The sequence below is a fragment of the Xyrauchen texanus genome, chromosome 3 (assembly GCF_025860055.1).
Source record: "Xyrauchen texanus isolate HMW12.3.18 chromosome 3, RBS_HiC_50CHRs, whole genome shotgun sequence".
NCBI lineage: Eukaryota > Metazoa > Chordata > Actinopteri > Cypriniformes > Catostomidae > Xyrauchen > Xyrauchen texanus.
In genome coordinates this window covers 25,458,820-25,472,710 of record NC_068278.1, presented here as the reverse complement: position 1 = coordinate 25,472,710, position 13,891 = coordinate 25,458,820, and positions in this window count along the sequence as shown.

The following is a 13,891-nucleotide window of genomic DNA, read 5'->3' as shown; positions in this document are numbered from 1 at the left end:
AAAATTCGGCCAATCCGTACCCAAAATTAGCGGATGGGTGAGTGAGGGACTAACAGCTGCCTCTACACTATGTTTTTCTCCCTGAATTTGATCGCCAGAGTCACCACGGGATATTTGTGAATATCCCGTGTACCTACCTACCCTCACCAGTTTAGCTGAGCCCAAAGCCCGGGTTGAACCAAGCGTTGGTGGATGGTGGTCTGGTTACAGCGGTATCCAACAAAGCTTGGTATATACCTAGTTCTTACGAATCCGATGCGCTCCAACCCGATCGGGGGCAGCCTGTGGAACATCGGAGACCCGTACCACCGCCCCTATTTCCATCAGCGGGCACTGATCCCGGAAGTGGCCGGTCTCCGCACCTCCAGCAGACCGGCCCAGGCGCTGCGGCGCACCCGTGCTGGCGGGTGCCCCCACCTGAGGAGGCGGCTGAAGGATGGGGAAGGGCTTGGCGGGTGTTCCCAAGGCGGGGAGCTGGGCGCATAAGCGCTCAGCGCCTGCGGGGGCAGGAGCGGACCCTGGGGAGAGAGCAGGCGAGAGGGAAGAGGGAGGGAAAAAAAACAGGGGAAGACACAGGGGAAGGGGAGACAGACAGAGAGGGCTCATCCGCCCTAGGGATGCGCCGCCATGTGGTCCTCCAGCGAGTCGGACGGCTTCCTCCAGCGGCGCCGGGCGGTGGCACTGGACCCACTCGGCCGTCTTCGGGGCAAGCAGCTGAACAAACTGCTCCAGTACCACCTGGTCGATTAGTTCCTCGGCGCGCGGTCCCTCGAGAGCAGCCACCTCCGACAAGCATCCGCGGGCAGCTGGGCGAATGCAAGCGGGCGGTCGGACTTATCAAGCTTCAAGGCCGGAAGAGCTGGCGACTTTCTTCCGGGCTCCGACCAACCCGTTGCAGGATGGCTTTCTTCAGGTCGGGGTAAGCCAGGAGGCTTGATGCCGGCAGTTGTTGTGCCGCGAGTTGCGCTTCCCGGACAGGAGAGGGACTAGGCGGGCTGCCCACTGGTCTTGGGGCCACCCCAAATCTCCGCCCGTTCTTTCAAACAGGTCGATAAGCGCCTCTGTATCATCTGCCGGCCCCATCTTCTGTAGCGGGTGGGGGCAAGGTGGCGCTGGTGTCGGGGTGGCGGCTGCGGCTGGAGCGGCCTCCTGGCTGAGGAGGCTCGGATGGCGTGCGGTCCTCTGCTTGAGCCGCATGATCTCGAGCGCCCGATCCTGGTCTTGCGGAGCTCAAGCAGGGATTGTTGGTGGCTTTGATGGAGTGTCGCGAGGGACTGGAGGACTTCCGCCAGCTGGGAGGACTCTCGAGGCGATTCTGTTCCATCCTTTGGAAGGCAGGTGTTCCAAATAATATCCGGGTTTCGGCACCAGTGTAGCGCTGATAGAACAAAGGCGACAGGAAGCAAGACTTCAAGGCAAGGTCGTCTTTTAATTCCCCTTTTTTTAGTGCCCACAATATTCACACAATCTTTTTGGTGTCCACAATTTCCATCTAGTCGAGCGCTGAGTTAGTTGTCAGTTCTCTTCCCTCCTCTGTGGCTGCTGGCATTTTTAACGCTCTCCTCACTCTACTGCAATTAGAGACAGGTGTTAGACATAATTTGGCCCAGGTGTGAGCGCCCTTACCGCTTCTCTCTCCCGGACGGGCGCTTGACCACGCCCCTGCTGCCACAGAGTTACGGATTTATGCGCCACTGACGTGATCTACCAGTATTTAGCGAGTACTCAGATGTTAATGTCAAATTCTGGACATAACAAAACAATGCAGAATATACATTTCTGTTCATGGATATCCACTTTACTTGCTATGACATGCCTCAAACAGAACTCTGAGTATCTTTAAAAGATTTGATGTTACTAACCTGGCAGAATTTGGCAAATCCAGTGATTATTTCATCCTTAAAAGTGAATCAACCTGGAATCATGTGAACCTTTGTGAAGATTAGGACTTACTAACTACCTGTGATGGCAGCCTTTTTCAGCGTTCTGACATATAAACAAGTTTGTTTGTTTTTCAAGCTGAGCAATACTTACATTTTACCAACCACAATCCGATAACCACAAATGGAATTGGCATGTGTGTCTAGGTAAAATCTCGATTCAGCATCTACTATCCCATATAGGTTTGTTGACATGTTCTTGATGAGCTCTCTTGGTGCAGAGTTCTAATCATCAAGGCTGATAAATGGCTTTGTTGATGTCTCAATTAACAGTTGTGGGAAATTTGATGAAAATAACCATTAGAGATAATTGAAGGTTTTCATGGGGCCATTGATGGAGAGCAGTCTAACCGCTCATTATCATAGCAAATTACCACACTGTGAAGCACTATATCATGAAGCAATTCCAGTTGTGTATGGAATGTGTTAAAACTGATGTCTTGCTCCTCCCCTTCCACAGATTCAAGCTGGAATCAAAATGTAAATTGTTTAAGCGATAAACCAGACTAATCGCTGGCAAAACTGTTGTTGGCCTGGCAAAAACCACGGTAAATGTATCAAACTCTTGTTCTGTTTGTTTGTATTGGCATCTCATGGTGGTAATGTGGAGAGCTAACACTCCACGAGAAATGTGATACCAGGTTCTTGAGCAGTGACAGCTGCTGGTGTGTGTGTGTGTGTGTGTGTGTGTGTGTGTGTGTGTGCGTGTGTGTGTGTGTGTGTGTGTGTGTGTGTGTGTGTGTGTGTGTGTGTGTGTGATCGCGTATGTATGAACAAGAATGGGGGCGGCTGCAGCTGCGGCTCTAGCAGATGATGATAAGGGTCAAAAACCAGATGTAGGTTCCTACCAAGCACCTTCTATCTCACAGAAACTCTCTCTCTCTCTCTCTCTCTCTCTCTCTCACTCTGTCTCAAATTCAAATTCAAACAAGCTTACTGTCGCACAGTACTGCCAAAGCAATGGCCATTAAAAGAAAGTAATACTGTATAATCTAAATACTGTGAGAAAGAAATGCAAGGAAGGATGCAAGGAAAATAAAATAAATAAATAAATAAAATACAATGAAACAATATGGAGCATACACACACATTTGATAATGTAACTGTGTTATTGATTGTTTAAGTTTTGTCCAGTGGCTGTGGTCTCTCTGAGCCTATGGCAGACTGCTATATATATAGCTGCTGTTAATAAAATACTTGAGTTTTCTCCTAATATTTGGCTAAAATTTGTTTGATTTGGTTGAGCCATAATGTTCAGTATTGTTTCTCAAATTGTGGGAAGAAGTTAGATGAAAGGTTTTTTTATAGTGGGCACAGTGTTGTGCACAGGGAACACAGTCTCTCTTCTGGGGCCAGATAACTCTGTTTGTGATGGCCTCTTTCAATGGCTAGTGGATGGTCACTGAGTCTATATTTTGTCAATGTCTTCCTAAGATTTTGATCTTTAACAGTGCTCAACAATTCTGCTGTTGTGTACTCTCTCTCTCTCTCTCTCTCTCTCTCTCTCTCTCACACACACACACACACACACACACACACACACACACATATATGCACACTCCTTGAATGTGGTTCAGGTGAGATACGTGATCCCAAAGAGGAACTGATGTCACAGCAATGCTATGTGTTGTCTTGAGTCAAGAAAAAGTGATCCCTGTTTCTCAATCACTACAGCAAAATATAACCTTGATGTAAGAAACATGCTAAATTTCAGAGTAACTGCTCTCACACCTGTGGACATTATTATCTTTATTTCATGAGTGGATTTCTTACAATACAGTAGCTTTGCAATTCATCTAAGCTAGTACTGGATAACTTCTTTAGATTTAACATTTGCTTGTTAATTTGCAACAATGGCACTATCCATTACAACTTAGAAGTAGAAATATAAGGAAAACAACTGAAATAATAAAGGCAAGATTTCATGTTTTCTATAGACAGTGAGCAAGCGTGAAAATTAGAATATTTTGGAAAGAACTGTTGTTCTGAGACAAAGTTAATGCTTCAATGAAGTCAACTTAGCTATGAAAAGCAACCTTTGAGAAATGAAATGTTCATTGGGCCTGAGTAGTATGCTTATGATCAAAGAGTAACTAGAAATTTGTAGTTGCACATTAGGTTGATGGCTGTTGAAATGTAGCATAACGCTGCACTCTGACAATATAGAGATTTGCCAGCTATCATGTCTCTGGTGTTATCAATTATTCTGCACATTTTATCTGTAGGACCAGTTCTCTGCTGATAATTGAGATTTTATTACTTCAATCTTATACCTATTGATACCTAACCTTTAGTTAACCTTTTCATGGAAACATGGAATTTGTGGCATATGACTGCTGGCTGGATTGTCGCATCCCATGTAGTTTTACTGAATGCAAACATCCTGCAGAAACATTTCTTGAGAAAATTCTCCCATTACCATCTAGACAATGTGTGGTCTGAAGAATTCTGCATTGATCAATGTGATCAAATTGTCCAATTTGATTTGATATATGACACATTCACTCTTAATCATATAATTGTCAAGTTATTTAACTTATCCTTTCCCTGCATCATCCAGCCATTATCACCACTGGACTTGTTTTCCTTACAAGAACAGCATTGGCGCAGTTGTGTGACATCATCGTGTTCTAAGATGATCCGTTTTGATTGGTCCGGCATCAAACGTTCCAGAACTTGTGATTGGTCACAACTTAGTTTACCCCGCCCAAGACCAGGACAGTTGGTCTGTTCTCTCACATCTTGATTTACAAGTGCACATGTGAGTTTTGCTACAGGTTTTTCACAAAATTTGTTGCAAATATCAAGGCGGGAAGATTTGAAGTTGCAGTGGCAGATTTGAGAGGTTGTAACTGCTGATTTGTGGATGTACTGCGAAAGTTAATGAAAGTACAAAAGGAATTATGTAATAAAAGTTTGTGTCTGTTGTTGTATTTATATGAATGCCATTTTACACATTTGAGACTATTTGTCTGCAACTTGAATTCAAAACACACATTTTGGATTAATGTCTGTGGGTGCAGATTGCAGCATTCAACTTTAGATTTGTAATATACAAGTTCCCTTTACAAAAAAGCTTCACTATGATGCTGCGCTGCTAAGCGCTATGGGGAACAATCCTAGTTGTGACCGAGCTGTGAATATGTGTGTAACACGTCAATGAACATTGACCGGTATTTATAGCCTCGGCTGATGTAATCATTAGATGCACCTGAGGCCAGGCTATAAATGGATACGTCACCAGGTGTCGTCAGATCCTCTTTTTTCAGATCGATTCTGTGGCTGTGTGTCTCACAAACCCTGTCAAAACTTTCTTTCTTCTGTTAGGAGTTAGAATTTGTTAGGCAGTGTGCAGTGAACCTCTCCTCCTTTCTCTTCTGTTTATAAAATATAATATATATATATTTAAAAGAGAGAATGACTGAAAGCCGCAAACGATGCCACTGGAGTTCCCCTGTTCTCGCTCTATAGCTGAAGAGGTCACGCATCAGTTTTTGCTCTGTTTGTTTGGGGGAAGAGCACGCTGCTCTCGCGTTGCAGCAGGGTGGGTGTGAGCACTGCGATTTGCTTTCAGGCAAAATGCTTCGCGCTCGCCTCACTTGCTTCTGGGAGTCAGCACTCATGCAAAAAAAAAAAAAAAAGATAGTTTGTGGGGTTCTTGCCTGGATTTAGCTGAGGAGCAAGAGACGGGTTTATCCCTTTCTCTCGCTCTCTCCCCAAACCCAGCTGGTCCTTCACATGATCTCGAAGTGCGTTCCGACGCTTCTTCGGATCATGAGGAGGATCGCAATTCTCTTCCCGCTTCCAAGCTTTCCGTCCGTGATAAAAAATCTACGGAGGAATTGTTCGATATTGTTACTACAGTTGGACTGGCCACGTGAAAAAGAGACCCCCAAACCCTCCAAATTAGGGGATAGATTTTATCTTCCAGTCTAAGAAAGGGAACGCCTCATGAGTCCCTTCCCTTCTTTGATAACCTCCATGAAGAGCTTTCTTGGAGGAACCACTAAAAAAAAAATAATAATAATATTCTTCCCGTTTTCACATACCCTCGACGTCATTATATTCGGCTATCGTGGATGCTGAGGCATGGGGGTATTCAGTGATGCCTCCGGTCGGAGAGACGCTTGCGGGCTATCTCTCGCCGGGCTCGGCATCATCACTTAAGAAGCCCTCTCTCCCCTCAAAGCCTTGTAGGACAACCTCCACTTTAGTGGGAAGGGCTTATCAAGCAGCAGGTCAGGCTGGTGCTGCTCTGCACACTATGCTGTTTTACAGGCGTACCAGGCTGACCTCCTGGACGACCTGAGTGTGGATTCTGCGCTTGACGAGCAAGCCTCAGACCCGCCTCGGTCCTGTTTGAAGTGAGGCTCAAAAGATTGGGGACAGTCTCGCCGCCCTCGCCAGCCCCCCGAAGCAATGGCGTTTACAATGATGTATACTTGCATGAGATGAAGATTCCAATGATCTCACTTGCACATTTTAAATTTATTATGTTTATCTCTCCACATTTTGAGAAATAATATTTTCAAATTCTTTTCAGAAGAGCTCCACCCAGTTTTAAAATTGTCCCCCAATTTCCCTATGCCAAAATTTCATCATTCCATGCCAGTGGTCTACAGTACCAGACCACTGTCTTATCGGTTGTTTAGGAAGACAAAGAAGAGCCTGTGAAACATAAACATGAAATTACTTTGAGCAACTGAAGAGTAAAGGTAAAAATTCAATACTAGCAGTGCTGTCAACCCTGTCCAGGTTAAAATGGAAGACTATTTCACAGATAGTTCATAGTTTAACCTTCAGGCTTTATCCCAAGGGAAGATCCAAAACAGAGTGGAGGCCCAGCACTCTCAGGCAAGTCATTTTTCTTCTGCCGGATCTCTTTGAAACTTAACCCTCTAATGTTTCAACTTAGGACCTCTCTGGGAAAAATACACTGATATAAGGGTACGTGGATTTCCATATGCTGCTGTCTGTATTGCACAACTGAATGTCAGGTGAGATTGTTCATTATATAAATTGGGTGTCATGATGATATTTCATCCGATCTGTCTGCTAATTATTGGTTGATGTATATAAAGGTTAGGCAATAGGATCAAAGTTGAAATTGTTTAAACTTTTAATTGTTTAACCTTACATGGGAGAACAAGCATGCCTACAATAGCATTCCCTCATTAGTGCCATTTAACGTATGTTTGGCTTTAAGGTGATGGTTACTTGCTTCTGTGGTAATTATATTCCGACTTAGAAAAGTTGAAAATTACTTGATTTTTGTCACAAGTCCCATCCGTATGTTTTGTAATCTTTCCCATCACTTGATCATTGCCAATTAATCACTTTTGTTTTTGTAGTGTGTGTAAATGAAATGACCCTGGCTAAGACATCTCACAAAGTTTCCGCCCTATTCCAGCCAGTGTTCAGAACAGAGCTGTATCCAATGTGAGCAATATCTAATGTGAAAATTGGAAAATGTGTTAATCGCATACGAATATTTAAAATGTTTAATGCATTAAAGTTATGATGGCATCTTTAATGCGTTAAACATTTTAAATGAATCATATGCGTTAACGCATTAATTTTGACAGCTCTACTTTAGACCAATGAATTTCCACGATTTGTCATAACATTTCCAGTCTTTCATGATTACTGGAAAGGGTACTTTTACGAATAATAATTTGGAAAATTCCACTCACAAAGAACATTTTCAATCTGATGAGTTAGAGCTAAGCATAGAAATTCCTTGATATTTCCAGGTTGTCTATTACAGTGGAAAAGATGCTAAAACTTTAAAGAGGATGTGCCATTATGTGAACATATGTCAGTGTATTTATATGAACTAATCCTGACAGAAGTTACAAAGACATTCTTTGGAAAGTGCAGCTAATGTGCTCTTGCGAATCTTTACTTTTTCTTTTTTTTTTGACCCAAGTCCGGACTTGACATACTCCAGATGGCATGGCAGCCGTTCCTGTTTTATCACCCTAATTAAAAAGTGATGCTTGTTTAAGTGCAGTCTTACACCCCAACAAGAGTGTGTATGTGTGTGTGGGGGGGGGGCATCCCTTATCCGATGCCATCACACATGATTATGTTTTTCTATCTTCTGCTGAACACAAATGAAGATTTTTAGTATCTCAGGACTGTGGGGCCTCACAATGCAAGTAAATGGGTACCAACATATTGAAGGTCCAAAAAGCACATAAAGGGCACTTTAAAAAATAATCCATACAACTCCAGTGGTTAAATCTATATCTTCAGAAGCAGTATGATAAGAATGGGTGAGAAAACAGATCATTATTTAAGTCCTTTTTAACATGAACCTGCAAAAATGCACTTTGAGTTCTACTTAAAAGTCGCTGTCCATGGTGAAGTGCTGAAACTTGACCGTATAGTGTCACTCGTCATTGTAATTTCAATACAGCTTTGTCCGTAACTTTATAAATACTTGTAATTTACCTGGCTAGGAAATGTTTAAAGATATTCTATTTAATACTTAAATTAATTAACATAATTAAATGTATAGTTTTGTAATCATTTTGTGCAGACAAATCTATTATTTGTACACAATCACTGCTTTGTTCATCATATGTTCAATAAATGTTTTGTTCTCAAAAAATTAATCGTACTCATTCAATGTACCAGGAGCCAAATATTGTGGTGCAAGCTTCCATGGTCAGAGAATTTACTAGATTTATCCACTATGGCCCTGTTTATGATCCAAGGCAATGGCAGTGATATCGAGTATAACAAGGTTTACCATGTTGGCAAGTTCACAATAGGTCAATAGAAGCACTTCTATATAGGGTACCTGTAAATATATTCACTAATCAAGAGGTGGTCCGCCAATACTTGGGCAGCATAATTTTTTATTTATTTTGGCCTAGTTATTTTTTATTTTTTCATTTGTTTTATTATATATTAGTATTTTATTATTAAATATGAGTGTACATTCGATAATAAAAATAGGTCTATAATTGATATAATAATTAGACCTATAAAATTATATTTAAATAAAAATAATAACAATTTTAAATTAAAGTATAATGGTCACATTGTATACTACGGAATAACATGTGATAATCTCAACATCAACTGAAATAAATTATATTCTATATTAAGTGTAATATCATGAATTACAGGCAGGTTGCCTGCATAAGTCTATGTTCTTACAATGCTCTTAAGTGCTCTACGATTACTCCAGAGAGATGTATGACAATTTCATTTATCCAGGTCCATGGAGCTGTGAAAGAGCATGGCATTAGCAATGCCAAGTTAATGGGTTCAATTCCCAGGGAACATTAAATTAATAAAATTAATAAAATATATTCCTTGAATGCACTGTAAGTCACTTTGGACTTGTGCAGAATACATAGTAGTTAAGGAAAAAGAGACATCACACTCAAAAGAGATAAAATAAGTTCCCTTTGTCTCACATTTGGCCACTTGTTTAAGCAGTGCTAGTGTGCCTATAAACGAGATTCACATTATGTTTAGGATAATACCTCACCGCATTTGAATTCACATCTATAGACACATTGGTTAAGTGCTAAGCACACAGCAACTTTATAAGACCTTTGAGGTCCACAGAGAAGTTTGTTAACTTGTCTGAAAAGCATGTGGTCTTTGGAGCCATTGTGAGATAATTGGAAAAGAAAAAAGTTCTCTCCCCCTGAGCCCTGGCATGCATTCATTGAAAATAGATAGACTAAGCTGTGGCCTTTGGTGATTTTAGAACAGATGTGACATTAGCAACATGAATGTTTCAGCCTCTGCAGAAAGTACAGCCTATTTTATCAGTCTTTTAAATTACAACAGAATGCCTGTATTTATAAAGTATATTTGTATTGCTTTTATTTAAATGGATAGTTCATCCAAAAATGGAAAATTGTGTCATAATTTACTCACCCTTATGTCGTTGTACACCTGATTTTCCGTTTTAAAATGACTTTCATATACAGAACACAAAAGGAGATCTTTTAATTAATATCTTGATCCATGTTCAAGTGAGTACTCAAAGCTCTAAACAACACAATTACATGAACGCATGACATGTGAACAAGCTTCTCTTATGATGCTTATGAAGTTTAAACAATTACTTAAATATTGGGCTGTTTCTCACCAAAACCTTTTGTATGTCTTTGGAATACTTGGAATATGACACACAAATCATGTTGATGTAACCCGCACAAGAAGAGACAGTCACAATGTAAAAGAAAACTGCTTTTATTAAAGAGCAGGCAAGAGTACAAAAGGGCAAATCCAGCGAAGAGTAGTAATGGGGAGCGATAGGTCGAAGCCGGGGAATCAGGATATGGCAAAGGGGCGAATCTACAGAAGAGTGGTCGAGGAAAGCGTAAGGTCGAAGCCGGGGAAATCAGAATCAGTATAACAGGTAAGTAGAATAAGACAAGCTAGTTGAATAGACAGGGGAGCTAGGGGAACACTAGAGCTGGCAAAGCGAAGGGGTAAACTAAACAATAACCAACAAGAGTGAAACGAAAGGGTTGTGATATATATAGGGGAAAAAACGAGCGGTGCAGGTGAAACGAATAACCTAGTGATTGGGACGAGTGCGGGTGAAACTAATACTCTGGTGATTGGGAGCGAGCGTGAGAGCCCGAGGGGGGTGATTGGGAGCGAGCGTGTGAGCTCGAGAAAGCGGAGCGAACTAGAGGAGCGGGGTTCGTTACAGTTGACTACTTTATGATACTATTGGGAGCTTTTTTTTAAGCTTTAAAGTGAGGCACTACTATTGTATTAAAAAGACGGATCTTGATATTAATTAAAATATTCTCTGTTTGTGTTCCATATTAGAAAAAAAGTCAAGTGAGTTTTTAAAATGACATGAGGTTGAGTAAATTAGGAAAGTATTCTTTTTCGCTTTCTCTCTCTCTCTCTCACTCTCTCTCTCTCTCTCTCTCTCTCTCTCTCTCTCTCTCTCTCTCTCTCTCTCTTCTGATTTCCACCAACTACTTTTAATAACCATTTATGTATTTTGAAAGTCATAATTTTGTTGGTTGTGACACTTTCAAATAATTTTGTAATTTATTCAAACAATGTTTTTTCCACTGTTCCACAAAATGTTTTATGTAAGTCTTTGTGCTGTATATACATTTGTCAGAATGGGTGTAAATTGTGGTCAGAGTAAATTTGTCAGGATTTGTACAGAAGATTTATTTAAGTGTTACATGACAAACCACTCTCTCACAACTGACTCCATTGTACTGTGCTATCTCAGTGAAGTCTAAGGCCCAGATTTATTTAAATAATTGCTTGTGTAGTCAAGCAAATTGCATATTGCGACTCAAGTGGTTTAATCCATGTCTTCTGAAGTAAAATAATCGGTTTTGAGTGAAAAACAGTCTAAAAATTAATTCTGCAGTCTCCTTGGCATATTAATGAAAGAAGCTTGATGCATAAATGTGACTAAATGAAAAATTGTATATGTATTATTATAGTAACTATTACTTTAATGGAGGCCTGTAAGTGTACCAAATGATGCTAGCCATTCAGATCAATTGTGGGTCTCACTAAATAAGGGAACCCCTAAATAAATTAAGATTGAAATAGGTAAACAAAAAGGTCAGAGTTATAATATGTTGTGTATTTTAAGTTCAGCTGATTTAGTTTCAGTTGTGATTGTGTGTTCTAAATATAATTTTGAATAAACAATTGCTTACCGAAAGATTACAAGAAATATAGGCTAATGGGCATTAATAATTCCTGTCAGCAATCCAGCAGCATAAGGTACATCCATATATTCTCCATTCAAAAAAATCTCCATTTCGCTGCAATTGCAGCAGTCATGGTGTACAATGCACTGTTTTTGACCATGTATTGAGTTTTCATACACAAACTTTTTGTTTATCAAGGCCTATGAGTCTGAAAAGCTGCTGGGAAGATGTTCATCACTAGGTTTCCATAGCCTTGTTCCACTGGGTGTCTCTCCCAGGACAGTAAAGACAGTATGACAACCCAGAGGTTACATATTTCACTGTGAGCTCTCTGATAGTGGCATTAATCAGAAGCCTGCACTAAATGGAGGAGCCATTTATGTGTTTCTCCCCAAGGAGATGAGGTCAAAGGAATGTTCCCCAACTGCCAGAGCTTCCATTTCAAACTGCTCTGTGGCAGTGCTACTTCCTGTGGATGGTTGGAGAAACTGGGATTGGCTGTCCAAGCTCGTCCAGAGGAGAGTGGGCAAATAATAATGTCCCTGTGACTTCTGCTTAGAGCTCATTTTAGCTGTTTCTGTAATGTTGCTGGCAAGGACGAAGACGATGACATGAAGTGTAGAACCCAAGTGCAGTTTATGTTTCCAAACGTGATACTAAGTAACCCTAATATTAAACGTGAACTAAACAAAACATTAATAATAAACATAAACTTGACTTGACTAAACTTGGCTTGACTGGACTGGACTTGACTTAAACAAAACATGACTTGACTATGACTTGACTATGACTATGACTTGACTATGACTTGACTATGACAACAGTGTTATATTAACAATACTCAACAACGGAAAATGGCAAACATGAGGGCTTAAATACATGGACATGTTGAAACATATGCCAATGAACAAACAGAACTCTAAACAAGACAATAAGCATAAACCAGTTGCATACTAGAACTGATAACAACCTTATGAAACAATAAACCAATGAAAACAAGACACATGAACATGGAGGGAAAACAAGACATCACATGACTATGGAAACAGGAACTAAACTTTTCAAAATAAAAGACATGGAATCAAGACATGAATGAAAACACATCTAAACATGATGGTTTCATTCAAAGTTTCATTGAAATGAAAAGAGGGTTTGGAACATCTGATGAATGGTGTTTTATCTAAAAAGGTTTTGCCTTTATAAAGTAATTTAGTGAATGATATAACTGATTGGGATTGGGACTGGAAAAATTATTTCAATGTCAAAATTAAACATTGAAAAAATTGCATATATCACCTTTAAGAAAGTTTAACATTTGGACCATCACATAGTGGTCCTTTGCATTTTGGCTGTTGTTTTGAACGAATTGTGTTATAACAGATTTAGTAGCTGATTTGAGAATACCCCAGATTGTTGAGAGACATTCGTTTGCATTGGGCAATGCTTTGTATTTTGTATGACATGAATATAGTTTGGTTTCCCTTGACAGTTTGTCTGTCACTGAAACACCTTTGTATAGTCATAACTTTCCAAGCTGGGGGACTACTAAAAAAGCAGCATGGTTTTTCTATCCAGTGTCCTAACATTCGTTTTTTCCCTCAGTTTCATAAAAATACAAACAAGTTGACCCTCTCTCCAGAAAGGAAATGATGCTTGTCTAGACAGGATGTAATGAGGCACAGTAGGTTTGAAGGGCACCTGTTACTCTGAAGTCATTATGCATAACATTTTTCCAGAAAATAAAATGGATTAGGGGTAGAACAAATCTAGCTCAAACTGTAGGCAAAATGTCTACATAATGCTGTAGAGACAAGTGTATGGTCCTGTCTGTGTTGTTTTTGAATAATAATATTTACTGTATGTAATCTTAAAAAAAATATATTATTAGACCGTTTTTACTGGTGGAAATACAGCATAGTGTCACTTTAAGAGTCTTTTATCTATCAACTTTCAAATCTTAATGAAGACTTACAGTACTCTTGGACAGCATGGAGCGTGTATGTGTTAGAGAGCTATTTTGGATAACCCTCAAATTTAATTTGTCAACTCAGTTTATTAGACTAATCATGGATAACATGCAAAATCCCATGTGTTTGTATTTGTTTGAAGGGGTCAGAACACAATCCCTGTTTGTTTATGCAGGTCAGAGTTGGCATAAATGACATTGTTATTTTAAATGAATCACCATCCTAGTCGCTGTCAAGATGGTGCCACATCAAATAAACTGTTTATAATTCCAACTTTGTAGTCTCAGAGTCATGGCGTGTCCAGACTTTT